This window comes from Ischnura elegans, chromosome 2 (genome assembly GCF_921293095.1).
Source record: "Ischnura elegans chromosome 2, ioIscEleg1.1, whole genome shotgun sequence".
NCBI lineage: Eukaryota > Metazoa > Arthropoda > Insecta > Odonata > Coenagrionidae > Ischnura > Ischnura elegans.
In genome coordinates, this window is record NC_060247.1 from 118,393,952 (window position 1) to 118,408,075 (window position 14,124).

A 14,124-nucleotide genomic window follows, 5' to 3' on the forward strand; every position below is an offset into this window, starting at 1 on the left:
ACAATAAAACGAACGTAATGATAACGGGAATGCATTAAAAATCTTGTCTATTTTGTTAGCGTCTGGGGGAGTAAGCATGTGCCCCCCTGCTTTGTCCCCCCTAAATCCGCCCATGAATATCGACTGCCCACCTGCACCGAGCGCAAACTCGACGACAAGTAATTTCTGCTCCGATAGCAGTCTCCTTCCTCTTCCCTAATTTTCTAGCCAGCTTCTACCAGCAGCACAGGTTACTTCCATCCAAAGTACTACTTTTCTTTAGATTAGTTTCAGCGGCATTGTCGCGGAAGACACTTTCCAAAAGTAAAGGCAGGCTGTGCTCTGAAACAAAATAGAACAAGCACGCGAACGATGCCGATCGCTATTGACCTATTGATTCAAAATAGAAATATTTTATTCCCCAAGGTTGCTTGTCTCCTCCGCTCTAGAGAATATCAAGATTTCTTTTACCTTACCTTAAGCTTAGAGATTTCTTTCAGGGCCTGTAATGTAGCCTTGTTTTCGTCCGTACAGTCGTCAACCGTAGCAGTGATAAAACATAGATTGAATAATTAGATAGGAGGTGAATTACTCACTCGATCTATCCATTTGAATTTGAAGAAAGAATCCAACATATAAACCATTTCAAAATCTAAAAAATAACCGGAGTTCTAGAACGTCAATGTTAGAGCATTCTCGATATTTCGTAAAAGAACACTTGCAGGATAAAATTTTCATTGATTGTGAAAGTATAGAAATACTACAGAACCACTCTTTCGTTAATCCGTATACCTTTTACAAAGGATAAATGTATACAAACAAAAACCTCAGCATTTAATTGACCCTTTAAAGACCGAAATAACTTACCGATTGATTTTTATTATTTTTTGAATATCCTATTCATTTCACGAATAATTAGGAGATATCATGAAAGAAAAGCCGAAAAAAAATTTAATGCGTTTTCAAGCATGCTCCCAAAGGGGAACACGCCGCAAAATTTTGCTATCCCTTGAAAAATAAATATTCACTTGACCAAAAAACTAAGTTTAACAACGTAATACATGTATTGATATTTTGAATAAATGTGACTTTGTTACTGGAGAGCGAGAGTAGGAGACAATATCGAATAAACCGCATACTCACTACAGAGGTGATGAAAATAACCAAATTTGAAAAGATATAATTAACGACCAATATATACACAAGTCATGCGATGCACTTTAAAAAATACTTCCAATCTTTTGCAGAAAAGCTTCTCGGGTTTTCCACCGGTTGATGTCGTCCATGTCTCCCGACGTTTCGATCCGCGACTTGCTGATCATCCTCAGGGGATCTTCCGAATGAATCATGAATCAATGAATCATTCGGAAGATTCCCTGAGGATGATCAGCAAGTCGCGGATCGAAACGTCGGGAGACATGGACGACATCAACCGGTGGAAAACCCGAGACAATTTTCTACAACTGATACGCCGGAAAAACCTAAGATCATACATCACTTCCAATCTTTATTTACATGACAAAAGCTATAAAAGTAATCACAGATAAGAAATATCATTTTCATGAATTTTTAAAAATCTATTCCCAAATGGGAACATTGGACTGTGAACGGACTTAATATTTTTGGAGCGAATTCGAAAAACATTATCTCGATGTCACCCACCTCATCATAAGATTGCTCTTTTCAGATAAATAGACCAGATTTCGAGTACCATCCAAGGGGGCATTTTACTAATCCCTACCCCTCTGAAATGGCTGCAATGTGCACGACACAGACAACCGTTTTCTTCGACATTCATTAGCTCTTTCTACCCGCTTCTGAATCGAAGTAGATGGTCGAAAATGGACATTGACATCTTACAATGCTCACCCACTCAGCATCATCACGCCTTCCACTATGAATACAACCTTGCGGAAAGAATTGAGTATTCCTTAGCCTCCAATGCATATACCCCTGTGTGCCGATATTCGACCTGTAATACCACGCCAACACCGTGTTTTTTTTATCCACCTTTTAGCACCGGGTAACCTTGATGAAGAATCTGAGTTTTCCCGGTGCATGACTTGAATGAATTCTCCTCGGGTTTCCAAGAAGAATTCATTCACCGGGAAACCCTCTTTGGCAAATTATTTGCCTGAGGTTTGTGGTTTTGAGAACTGTACTCCATCACCCATCTCTTGAAGAGGGTGATCAATTTGGAGCTCATCACTGCAAATCTTTAAAAGCCAACAGAAATCGAACTGATGTATAAATTTTCAATCAAAAATGGTATGTATAGCCCATACAGCAACACTGAAGGAAGTTACTCTCAATTTTGAGAAAAAGAAAAAGCAACATTTTGGATAATTGATTTAATAATAAAGGGGAGGTAATTTCCCACAAATTTATTGAGTAACGTACGACGAGTTTCGACCGTTAGGTCATTCTAAAGTACACTGCGAAAATTTCAAATTATGAAGTTGTATATATACTTTTTGGATGAGTGGAGGTGGTAAGTGGAAGGTTGAGGAAGGAGTTGAGATGCGTCGTTAGGTGCACTTGGGGAATCTTCCCCTTTCTCTTCATACCCCCACTCATCTAAATAGTATAAATAAAACTCCAGAACTTGACACTTTCACAGCGCACTAGAGAATGGCCTAATGGTCGACACTCGTCGTACATTGCTGAATACATTACCGTAAAACGGGGTGAAAAGAAACATTGGGGTGAATAGAAACGAAACTTCTTTTTTTTATGTATAATCTATTTCCTACATAACTATGGGGAAATAGCGGCTGGCTGATGGGTAAATAGCGGCGGATTCATTTTTAGTGTTTTATTCACCCCGCAAGAAAATGTTTTCAAAGATGACCGGTCTGATCTCACAATTTATTTATCATAATTACACCTAGTAAATACGGTAATTGTCTACCTATTCAATTTGTTTACTTACAGTTATGTAACTTGTCTTGTTTATGTACTGAATTAAATCATTATGTTGAGAAATAAATTTGTATTTATCCATTACAAATTAAAAATACCATATTTAACTGTTTCCATTCACCCCCGATTCGTTTCAATAGAAAAAAACATGAAATTGAAGTACTGTTTCTATTCACCCCGTTTTACCGGTATCGGAAAATGCCATTCCTTTATTATTATGCCAAGATGCTATAACAATTCTCCTTGACGACGGGAGAAAACAATGCGAGTCAAATAATGGTTAACAACAATTCTCGTTGACGACGCGAAAATAAACAAATAAGGAGTCACGTATTGAAAATAGCGGTGTTCGGTCGTACGCTTCGTCGCTCCCGATTTTTCGTCCTGAATACTCATGAATTGTGTTAGCAAATTGTGTTAATTTCATTTGTGAAGCAATGGTACGTATCTTCGCTCCCGAATTTTATTCGTAAGTAATTAATTACCCAGGACAATTGAGTTTGCAATTTGTGAGCGATTTTATTTGTGAATCAATCGTACGTGTCGTCGCTCCCGAATTTTCTTCGTAGGTAATTACCCAGGAAAATTGCGATTACAATTTATGTAATAAAGATAAACGTTAAAATACATTTCCACTACATCTAGGCTGCCTCAGCTACTACAATTAGAACTTGATAATGTTGATGAGCGATTACGTGATAGTGACCATAATTTGAAAAATTATGAAATTTTAAAAGTGATTCTACCCATAAAATCTATTCTTCTTCTCCCCCGTCAAAGAAACATTCTTCCTTCAAGCATGGATCGTAACATTTCTTCCCCGTTAAAACCCATGCTATAGGGAAGAATGCTTGGTAGACGTGGGAGCAAGAGAATATAATTTTTAGACAGAATAAAAGGCGGTGAGCCTTATCGTGAACTGAATGGGGAAGTCCAATATGTGAGAGGACACGGCCGGAATGTTTCAAAAATTCTCCAAGCACAGTTGCACTCCTGCCTCGACCGGTAGAATAAGATCATTAAACGGTGAAACCATGGACGGTGAAAAATATCCTTCATTTACCGTCGCACTAAGGTAGGTAATGAGAAGGAAGTAAAGGATATACCCTGCTAAACAGAGAGATTTGAAATGTCATTCTTTCCCCGCACTATTAAATATATAAAGGGAGTCTCGATTAATAAAATCAATGGCCTCAATCGCTATAAAGACTCTTTGCATGTTTTTATTTTCAATTGTCCTCACCTGGCATGGATTTACTACAGGAGTTACTAACCGTTGCCACGTTTTGGCTTTGCATGAATGTGTAAGTATTTTTCGTTATTATGCGTAATATTTTAATGGCGGTGTGGTATGCATGCTTTTACAGGCCGGTAAATTGGTCATCTCCTGCCAAACACCCTTCAAGTGTTCATAGGGTATTTATACATATGGAAATAGATACCAAGTAATAACAACGAGTATATCATGTATGCACGCACGTATATTAAACGCTATATTTGTTTTAATATAAAATAAATGCATTTTTTTTCGTCCAATCCAACTCGGAATCTGGTTTCATTGAGATTTTGTTCCTTCCATTACAGCGAGTGCTTGACAGCCGCAGACTTCTTTTCCGATGAGCGCGTATAAAAATCGCGAGCGATGCAGACAGTTCGATCCGCATGCAGCGCATATAAAAATCCTTCCGTCCTGCACGATATCCAATTTGCATACATAAAAGCGGATCAAATGGGTTGATCCCAAAGGTTCCCGATCACTTCGTAGCATGTAGCGCGAGGACTCCTTTCCCCCCGCCAAATAACCAAGATAAAATAGAACACAATCTACCGGTGACTGAGAATATTTGAAAGAATAGTAATTCCAATTTCAAATAATAGCATTGGAAAATTATTAATAAATAATAATACATTTTTATTGTTCCTTAAACATTTTAAAGTAACAAAGATACAAAATCAGGTTAAAGTTTCTAGTGAACTCAGAGGCTTTTGTCTCTGATGGTAGGATCACCCTCAGAAAACAATGGTACTACTTAGTGTATTTTAATAACAAAAAGTCTTCTAGATGCACAAATAGAACTTATGATACATAACTAATATAAAGTAGTGATACATAAGTAATAACACAGTGAATAAAAACAATGGAATTGAAATTAAATAAAACAAAATGAAAAAAGGAATGTCTACAGTTTGAAAATACCTCCATGTGATATCCCCGTATTATTTTCGATTGTAAATAGTCAAAGTTTCACATTATTAAGGAACGTATGCATGCTGCAACCCTCTTTCATTTTTTATGGGAAATAGTTTTGAATTTTTGGCCCTAAGTAAAGAAATATTCATTTAAATAAATTAACATTTGATCACATAACTATGAAAACATATTTTGGTTAGAAGCCCTGATTATAGTCATTTTTCCGTAAAATTCGTATCGCTTTGCCAGTTCGCGACACGGGTGGTAAATTTCGTAAACCCACTTAAATGCACTATGAGTGAAAATATATTACAGGCCAACTTGAGAATACTCTATTGTAATATCCGTCGCATGATCCGTGATTTATGGACTGAGTGTTCGGGCTGAAAACTCGGCGTCTTCGTATGGACAAGTTCGAAACAGATTCCGGCAACGCAGTTGCTACAGCTTACAAATATTAGTGGCAGTAATTGTTTTTTCATTAATTTGTTCATTAATTCTCTAGGGCGACCTGTCAGAGCAAAGAAAAGAAATTTGATATGGAACGCTACTCAGAAACAATTATTTATCATGTTAACAAAATATTCAACATCTCAGATACAAAAAATATATTTTTTTAGGGTTTCAAATAAATCATAACGAATACTTACAAGAATGGAATATTGCGACAACAACATAAAAAAACATTGATTATCAGAAGTACCAAAAATATTAAAGTTTTAAAGTCAAAGAAATCATTATGAAGATAATTTAGTGTTTGACAACGCCGAAAGAGAAAAATGGTGAGCCAACTTAAATTCGGTTCTTCAACTAAAAGTATAAACTTTTTAATCGGATTGAAAGGGTTGTGATGAATTTATGTTCATTGGTAGAGCATTCCAGAATCTATAAGCGGCAATAGGAGAAGAGCTGAAATATGTGTTGGTGCGGACTTGAGGAGTTTAAAGGAGGTCAGAATTAGATCGGGTGGACATCGCCGTAACTCTTTTGCGGGGATTGAATAGTTCGCACAGATTGCCAGAATCTGGTTTTGGAATATGGAGAAAAGAAATGATCCCGGGAAGTAATTCCTTAGGCAATGAAGAGGTAACCAGTCCAAATCAATAAACTTGGCATTAATAATATAAAACTTGGACAAATGTTCATATCTACGTCAGTCAAAAATCAATCTTACGCAGGAGTTTTTTTTTTAAGTACAGTGATCAAAAATACTAGTTAAGTCACAAATGTAAAGAAATAAAAAATGGGGAATATAATAAAACTAACAAGCGTAATTCTAGTAAAACAGGAAGATTTTTCTTGGGTAGAGTCAAGAAATAAAGAGCCTTTTTCCCTTTGTTATATACGTCAAGCACATGCTGATATTGCTGACCCCATGATAAATTGTAGGAGAGGGTGAATACGGGAAACCGGAAAATCTTATTAAACGTCGCAATGGTGTAATGTGCACAAGTGGCTTTTAGATACTCAACAATTATTTTTTAAACACATCCCATTTAGCTGGTGAAATAAACCCTTATATTGGAAAGCCACCTTAAAAATTACGCCTGAAAAAATGGCAGATTAAGGGGGAGGCGCTCTTTTAATCCGCCACTGATATCAGTTACCTTTACAGAGCATGCTCCGAGGAGAGGCAAGATCAATGTAAGGTTATCTTATAAAATTATAAATGAGGTAGTGTACTTCATTTTTACTCTATTTCAATCATTTCCGTTCGGCCTCCTTTAATGTGCCCACACATCTATATACCAGTGGCGCAGCGAGATTTAGGGGGATAAATCCCCCCCCCCCTCAGAGCTCAGAGAAATTTTAAGTTCAATCCATTTTACTTATTTGGATCAGTATTACTTATAGAATAGAGTTAGAATTTATCAAATACCCCTTAGAAAGCCGTAAAACTCGCCATTTTGAACCATTATTCTTTAAAAAAAATTCTGGAGGACGGTCACCGCAACTCCTGCTTACCCTGGCGGGTATGCAATACCCCCACTCCCGTAAGTAGTGTAGTTACCCTAAAACCCCCCCAAGCCTCAATTCCTAGCCGCGCCCCTGCTATATACTACCCCGCAAGCCGTTTCAATAGGCGTGTGGCAAAGGGGTGTCCGGACAAATAAAAATTAAATCCTCCAACGAAATTCGATCCGCGAAAGATCCGCGGGGATCGGGTTGATTGAGTGGCTAGGGTGTCAACTTCCCATCCCGTGGACTTGGGTTCAAATCTCGGTCGTGGACTCGGGTTCAAATCTCGGTCGTGGCAGACTGTTTCCAGAGACTGCCCGGGCCCCGCTTGAGTATCAAAGACAATTCAAGCGCAACACTCCGTCCGTCGGATGGGACGCTAAGCTGTGGTCCTCTCGGCGCCTTTCGTTAAGAGCAGTCTGATGCCGACGCCGCGGCGCGCCGGGCTTCTCTCAATTCTATCTTCCACAACCTTCCCAAATGGCCTCAGATGGTGCAATATTATAGCCTGCAGCAAGTGTTAAAGAGAACCACTCGAAAATAGATATTTGACCACGGCCCCCAAGAGCTTTTCTTGGTTTTGGTGGACTGACCCCCGATGCCAGTAAGTCATAAACCAATTTTGTGCATGGCAAATAAATAAGGGGTAGGTCGAGTCTCAGCTACTTCAAATCATCTCCCCTCAACGAACCCTCCACCAAAATGAACTTCCTCCAAACAGTGGAAACTAGACTCCAGGGCGGGCTCGCAAGGTTACACTCCTGCTGCACGGTCTGTAAGCGCGAGCTTTTCTCCCAGAAGGGGAAGGACGGGAAGAAACAAGGAAGGAGGCGCCGCCGCGATAGGAGCCCGACGACGCGTCGTGCCAAACAAACAGTGGGCCAAAACCGAAAAAAGCTGGCCAAAAGTCGAAAAATGAAGTTAGCGCAAATCAACCAAAAACAGTTGATATTTATTATTAAGCATGTACTCTTTAAGATAGGGTGCTATGCAGAGCATAGAATGTGTTAATATAATTTTTACAGCTGGTCAAAGTAGAGCATGTCAGAGAGATTTTAGTGACCTGATTTTTTCCGTTGAAAATAGCTAAATTTGTGGCTTCATTACAGAGTCGTTGTTAATAATATTGGTTTCAAAGTATTTTTATCCATAAAATTGATCTTCATTAAATGAATGGAGACAGTTTTTGTTTGATTTTACTCGTTAATTAATATTTTTATAATTTTTCAAAAACTGTGTTGATTTTCCATGAAATTTTATGTTTAACGGTAATTATCGTTTATATGTACATCGAAATACACGGAGTTATTTATACTGTGAGATAGACAAAAGCATATAGAACAATGTCCAGAATGCAGTTTTTGCGATAACTTGCGATCCTAATTTTAACAACCATATTTATGTGAATCCACCCCGGCCACTCGGACCACTGTGGCAGCCACGAAACGGCGGCGGGACTAAGCGAGGAAAGGATATGATATCCGTGCATAAAGACGACGGAATGCCTGTTCAATGACATTAGTCACTTGAATACATATTTTATGAATAATAATCACCTTCATTTTGCATATTATACTATAAATGGCTAAATTCAACGTACATCTTGGCGCAGATAACAGTTTCTTGCTAAATTGGTGACTGGCAATTCTACGATTAGGAGGTCATTGGGAGGTTTCTCAGCAGATTTATGGGCAGAGTTACAGATTTTGAAAAGATTTTTCCAGAATTTCGGATTTCCCTCAAGCATCATGGGCAGGCTGCGGTCGAAGGGTTTAGGGAAGGTCATGCACGTGCAGCGGCAGGCGCCCGCGCCGGCTGGTTGAGGATTTGCGACCCTCCGTACTTACTGGCCCGACAATGCTGGTTTTACAACCTTGCCGGTAATGACTCTTTTCTACTTCCCCTAATTCATCGGTAGCTATCCCAAGTTATGCTTTTTACACGTTTTTGCCTCTTGCCGACCCTTTCCGCCACTTGTTCCGACAAATGGAATTCTCAGTTAGTGTCCCTAGGGGTTTTCCGGTTGTTTTTGCCTACCACATGCATCAGTTGTCCTAGAGAGAGTGTCGAGTGAACATCCACTGTAAGTGACTGTGCTGTGTTATAACACTGGATTGATCTGTCAACGTTAGAAGCACTTCAAAGGAGGATATAGTTGTACCTGGGAAGCAAAGCCTCCTTGCACCCGCCTCCGTTTCGTTGTGACTGCAATAAGTGTACTCCTCATCCATCGAAAACGATTTTACTCTCCATTGTGGTGAGAAGCAGTGCTAATGGTAAGCAAAATTTTCATTTTTAAAATGGATTCCTAGTTGGAGTCCGCAATTTTTTTTTGCTACCCATGTATGACTGATGATAGTTTGGCTGTCGATGGAACTGATTACCTGATATTTTTTTATTTCATATAGTAGTGTTTGATACTAAATTTGTTAGAAACCATGGAGAGAAGAGAAGTGACGCGGTTACAGCTTCATGACAAAATTGTGGAGAAAAAAAGTACCACGGCACGAGAGAAAAAAAATGTTGTGATAGATTTTTTGATTGAAAAATATCGATTGAATGGAGATGCTAATTTAAAAGGTATTTTGACGAAGTGCTCAGTTATGGATACAACGAAAGTGACTAGTCAAGATTTATATAATGTGGTCTTGGCAAATAGAGAGGGGACTATTCACAAAATTTTAATACATGGAGCTGGAATTGTGAAACATGAAATTCTTCCTATTGGACAGCTTTCCGAGGAGACATTGGGAGCCCGACACGAGGAAGTTAGAAGATCAGAACATATCGGGAAAAACATACCAGAAAAGTTTCACCTCAAAATTTAACCTTATGGACTCAAAATTTACCTTATGGACAACTATTTGACAGCTTCAACGGCAGAAAAATTCTATTTTTCCCTTGATATTTCCATAGCAGAAGGTAGGCATGCCCCTGTAGAGTTTGCTTCCCGCATCACATTAGCCTATTTTAATTGTTATCGCCCATCTAAACAATATTGTGGCCTACATAATCCTAAATAAGTTCAATTGTATTTTTAAAATACACAATTTGTAAAAAGTTTCGTTAATTTACCAATTATTTAGACTCTAGCGACTTTTGGCCAGCTTTTTTCGATTCTAGCCCACTGTGCGACGCCTCCTGGGAGGGGATAGGGAAGGAAGGGAAGGGACGAGGAATCCCGCACCGTCACAAAGGCGGGCGGGTCCTACTAATAGCGAAACCAAGCATACGCAATTAATGTTCCAACGATCTTGGAGGACCATTCTATAAGGAAGAAGGACCCAACGATCAAATCGTTAGAAACTTCCCCCAAACATTCTGAATACGCCCTTAGGAATGCAGCACAAGACGATTATCAACCCACCAACTAGGATGATTGATAATAATAGTCATCGCAGCACGCCGATACAGAGATGATGAGGAAAAGGCTGCGATGAAAAAAGGGGAAGAATAAAGGCTCTATTAATTAACTACTGCTAGTTCACGTGAACACTTGGAGATCCAAACCCTATCATAGCCTCATCTCCGCTGACTATTTCACGAGAAAGAAAGAACTTGATCGAAATTTATGAACTATACTCTGCACCAGTGGCACATACACATGGCGCCCATCCCCTGTTGACCCGCCCGCATTGCCGAACATTGCAGAACCACAATTGCAAATTTTACATCATAAGAAGGTATTGTCTTGTGTACGTGTATAATCAGTTTAAATAAAAATTTCTTACACATTGCATGTGACTTGATTAGTTTTTTTTATTACGATATACGTAAAGGTGGCTCAAGATATTTTTGCGCCCCACCCCCCCACTTTGAGTTTTTTCTATGTCCACTACTGATCTGCACACTGTCTTGCGAGAAATGTATTTTTACAGAAATTCATTCACTGGATCGCGGGGGGGGGGGGGGGGTCATTTAGTAAAATGCGTCGAAGTTGGGGAGGTGAGTCAAGGGTAAGTAGTTACTAAACCTCTGGAAGCAACAGAAAGGCTGGAAGGGGTTTAATCCAATTCACAATCTCGATATTTGAGTAAAAGTATTTTTTATTTATTTAATTTAAATTGTCCAACTACTTGCCGAAGCAAATGCAGGACACGTTAAAATTATAAAAATAATTTAGGGATAGGTACATAAAATTCTTGGGATGCATAAAATATAATACCTAATATAATAAAAATGGATATGTATAAAAAGATTATCAGCTGACAGACAAAAGAAGGAAGGGCTATTTGTATTCTTTTACCCATTATAACCCAATGTTGCTTCAAAGTAACATCAAATATATATACATGTACAGCTCTATTCAGGAAAGATTTAAACTACGTGTTCTTTTGTTTTGAAAGGTTTATCGGCGAAATATGTAGCTTCCACGATTATTATTGTTGATCAAAACATTTTTACATTTATAAAAGAATAAATACCTACATATGATTTATTCCAGAAGCAGTTCTGAGTTAGAAGATATATGAGAGATATACAAGAGATAGCGTTTTAACACAACATGCTCTTTTAATGACTTGAGGCATTTCCTTCTTAAGTTATCTTAAGATGGCATTGCTTGAGGACAACCATAGAGGTAACCTCTATGAGGACAACTGACATGTTATTAAACAACCTAATACCGTTGGATTAGATACTGTTTAATTTAAATGATGGGAGATGATGGTTCTGATGACTATAGTGCGGGTGAAATGATTATGGAGATTGGATCTGTAATAAACAAGGTTTAATTTTTTTTATTAAAAAGACCGAATTTTTTATATAGACTACGAGGAAATGATAGGAATTTTTTGGTTATGAAGTGGGCTCTGCATGATTCTCTACAGGACAGGTTTAGCATGGCACGTTTCTGAAGAACGAACGTGGGAGTGTCACCCCAGAGTAGAATGCAATACATAGCCCTGCTATGAAAGAAGCAAAAATATACAGAGGGTGAAATACGTCTAGAGACAGAAGATTTTAAATATCTTTCGCAAAATATTGAAGAGTGAAGCAGAGAAAAAAGGTTAGATACATGGAGATAATATCTACATTTGATCGCAAATATTCCCATTAAATCATAAACTTTTAATAATTTACTGTAAGATTTTCAACACTAGCTGCTCAAAGATTTTTTTTCGGATTCGTATTTTTTAATTACCAAAGTGGCACGCACTTTTGCTTCAAAGGGGGGGGGGGAGTTTTGGTGGCGTGCAGGTTGCCCACACTGATCTATTTTGCCAATTCGCACGCATCGGGAAATCAGTCAATTACTTAAATCAGCTTTGTATTTCGTTTGCATAGTGTTGAAAGTTAAAATTCATCGTCGGTTATCGGCAGAAATTATGATGCATGATAATAACGAAATATGGGGTGCAAAATCACATGTACCTACTTCTGGGCTAGTGGTCTCCTCAGCATATGTATCACGGGTAATTGCAACTTGGGAAAAATATTTCACGGTGAAGGAGGGGGGCCGAAACCCCCTAAACTCCTTCTGCCTACGAGCCTGAGAGGCGGAAACCCTAATAACTGTGGAATCCCCGATTATCCATTTCAAAATTCATCCCTCAATCAAAACCTGATTCGAGGCGCATACCTACGCTTCGGCGTATAAATGAAAATTAAATACAAAAAAAGTCCTCACAATCTGTAAATATACCGCAGGACTTGCGCCAGAGGTTCATCAGTCCATTTGGGTCTTTTGAGGCGACCTGCGGCCAAGCTGAGGAACGCACAGGGACTTCAGAGTCGAGGACTTCGTGTGAGACCCCGCTCAACCCAATGACGCAGCTAGTGGGGGTGGTCAAGGGGTGCAGAAATCCCTCGCAATTTCAGGGGCTGCACCCCCTCCAAATGACCCACCCCCCTCCCAAAATTCACCCCACCTTCAAGTGAACCACAATCTCTCGAATATTTTTTTCTGGCCAAGGCCTAGGCTCCATTAATTAACTGCAAGAAATAATTGATAACTAAATGGTGAGTGTAATGGGCACAGTACTGCCCAGATATGAAAATACAGTCCTCACACGTAGAACTGACACTTTTTTAAAAAATCGTGGACTCGGGAAAACTCGAACGGGATTTTTTTTCGTAAACCCTGATGAAAGACACGGATTCTCGGATTCTCAATTTTAAAATTCACCCCATGATTTATACCTGATTTGACGCTTATACCTACACTCCAGCATGTTAAATAAAATTAAGCACAAACAATACCGTGACAGCACAAGACACAGAAATCTATCGCATAATCACATACACTAATGCAAAATAAAAGACGTACAAGCGAAAAGATAACAGTATTTTTCACAGTATCAGGGATGGGGCTAGAAATACGATTTCTATAAACAAATCGGGGGCGATGATGGAGTCGAACGATACGACGCAATCACGAAAAAGGAGTCTGAAGTGCATCCAAAACATCACCTCACACCGTCAATGAAATTTTCACAGATTCTTCACTAACAAAGGGATCAGGGAAGGTAGACAAATACCGCAGCAAGAATAAAATCTAAAATTAATCTCGCAGTACAATAATAACCCCGCACTGATACAGCCTTATTGATCGGTACCAAATGTAAAGTGGGCAGTGTCAAGGTGAGGCGATCAGCTGGCACAAATGTACACAAAACGTCTACGATTAAGAGAATACATTAAAGACATAAATTTCTGACACATTAAGCGGAAAAAACTAATAATTTTGTTCTTTCCGTAGAATGAACTTTTCAGATTAATTATTGTTTTACCATAAATTAAAATGCATTAAACTATCCAACGAAATAGACGAAATCATTAAGAAAGTGCCAAGGAAATGATCGATACAAACGTCTGCGCAAAATAAAGTTAAAATGAGGAAATTATTTACTCACCCTGATCGCTGCGGGGGATAAGGTCAACGTCTGCTGGATGTCAAATGATAGAACGACTGAAAGATGGTAGGAGTACGAGGTCAGATGATTCACTTCGCGGTTGCAACTACATTGCGACAGCCTCCAGGATAGGTTGAAACTGGCTGATACACTGCACAGCTATCTGTATCAAATATTCTACCCAGAACTCTACCCCTACTTCCTACCTCCCATCAAGAA

The 14,124-nt window shown here is 38.8% G+C and overlaps 1 long non-coding RNA gene across 2 annotated transcripts in view; it reads right to left on the reverse strand.

The window, feature by feature from the left end:
* The window catches only part of LOC124154485, a 139,234-nt gene extending 125,140 nt beyond the window's left edge, over positions 1 to 14,094 (reverse strand). For both annotated transcript variants that reach the window (XR_006863933.1, XR_006863932.1), the window contains exon 1: positions 13,906 to 14,094. This is a non-coding gene — a long non-coding RNA (uncharacterized LOC124154485). The remainder of the gene's footprint in view (positions 1 to 13,905) is intronic.
* Between the last annotated feature and the right edge of the window lie 30 nt (positions 14,095 to 14,124).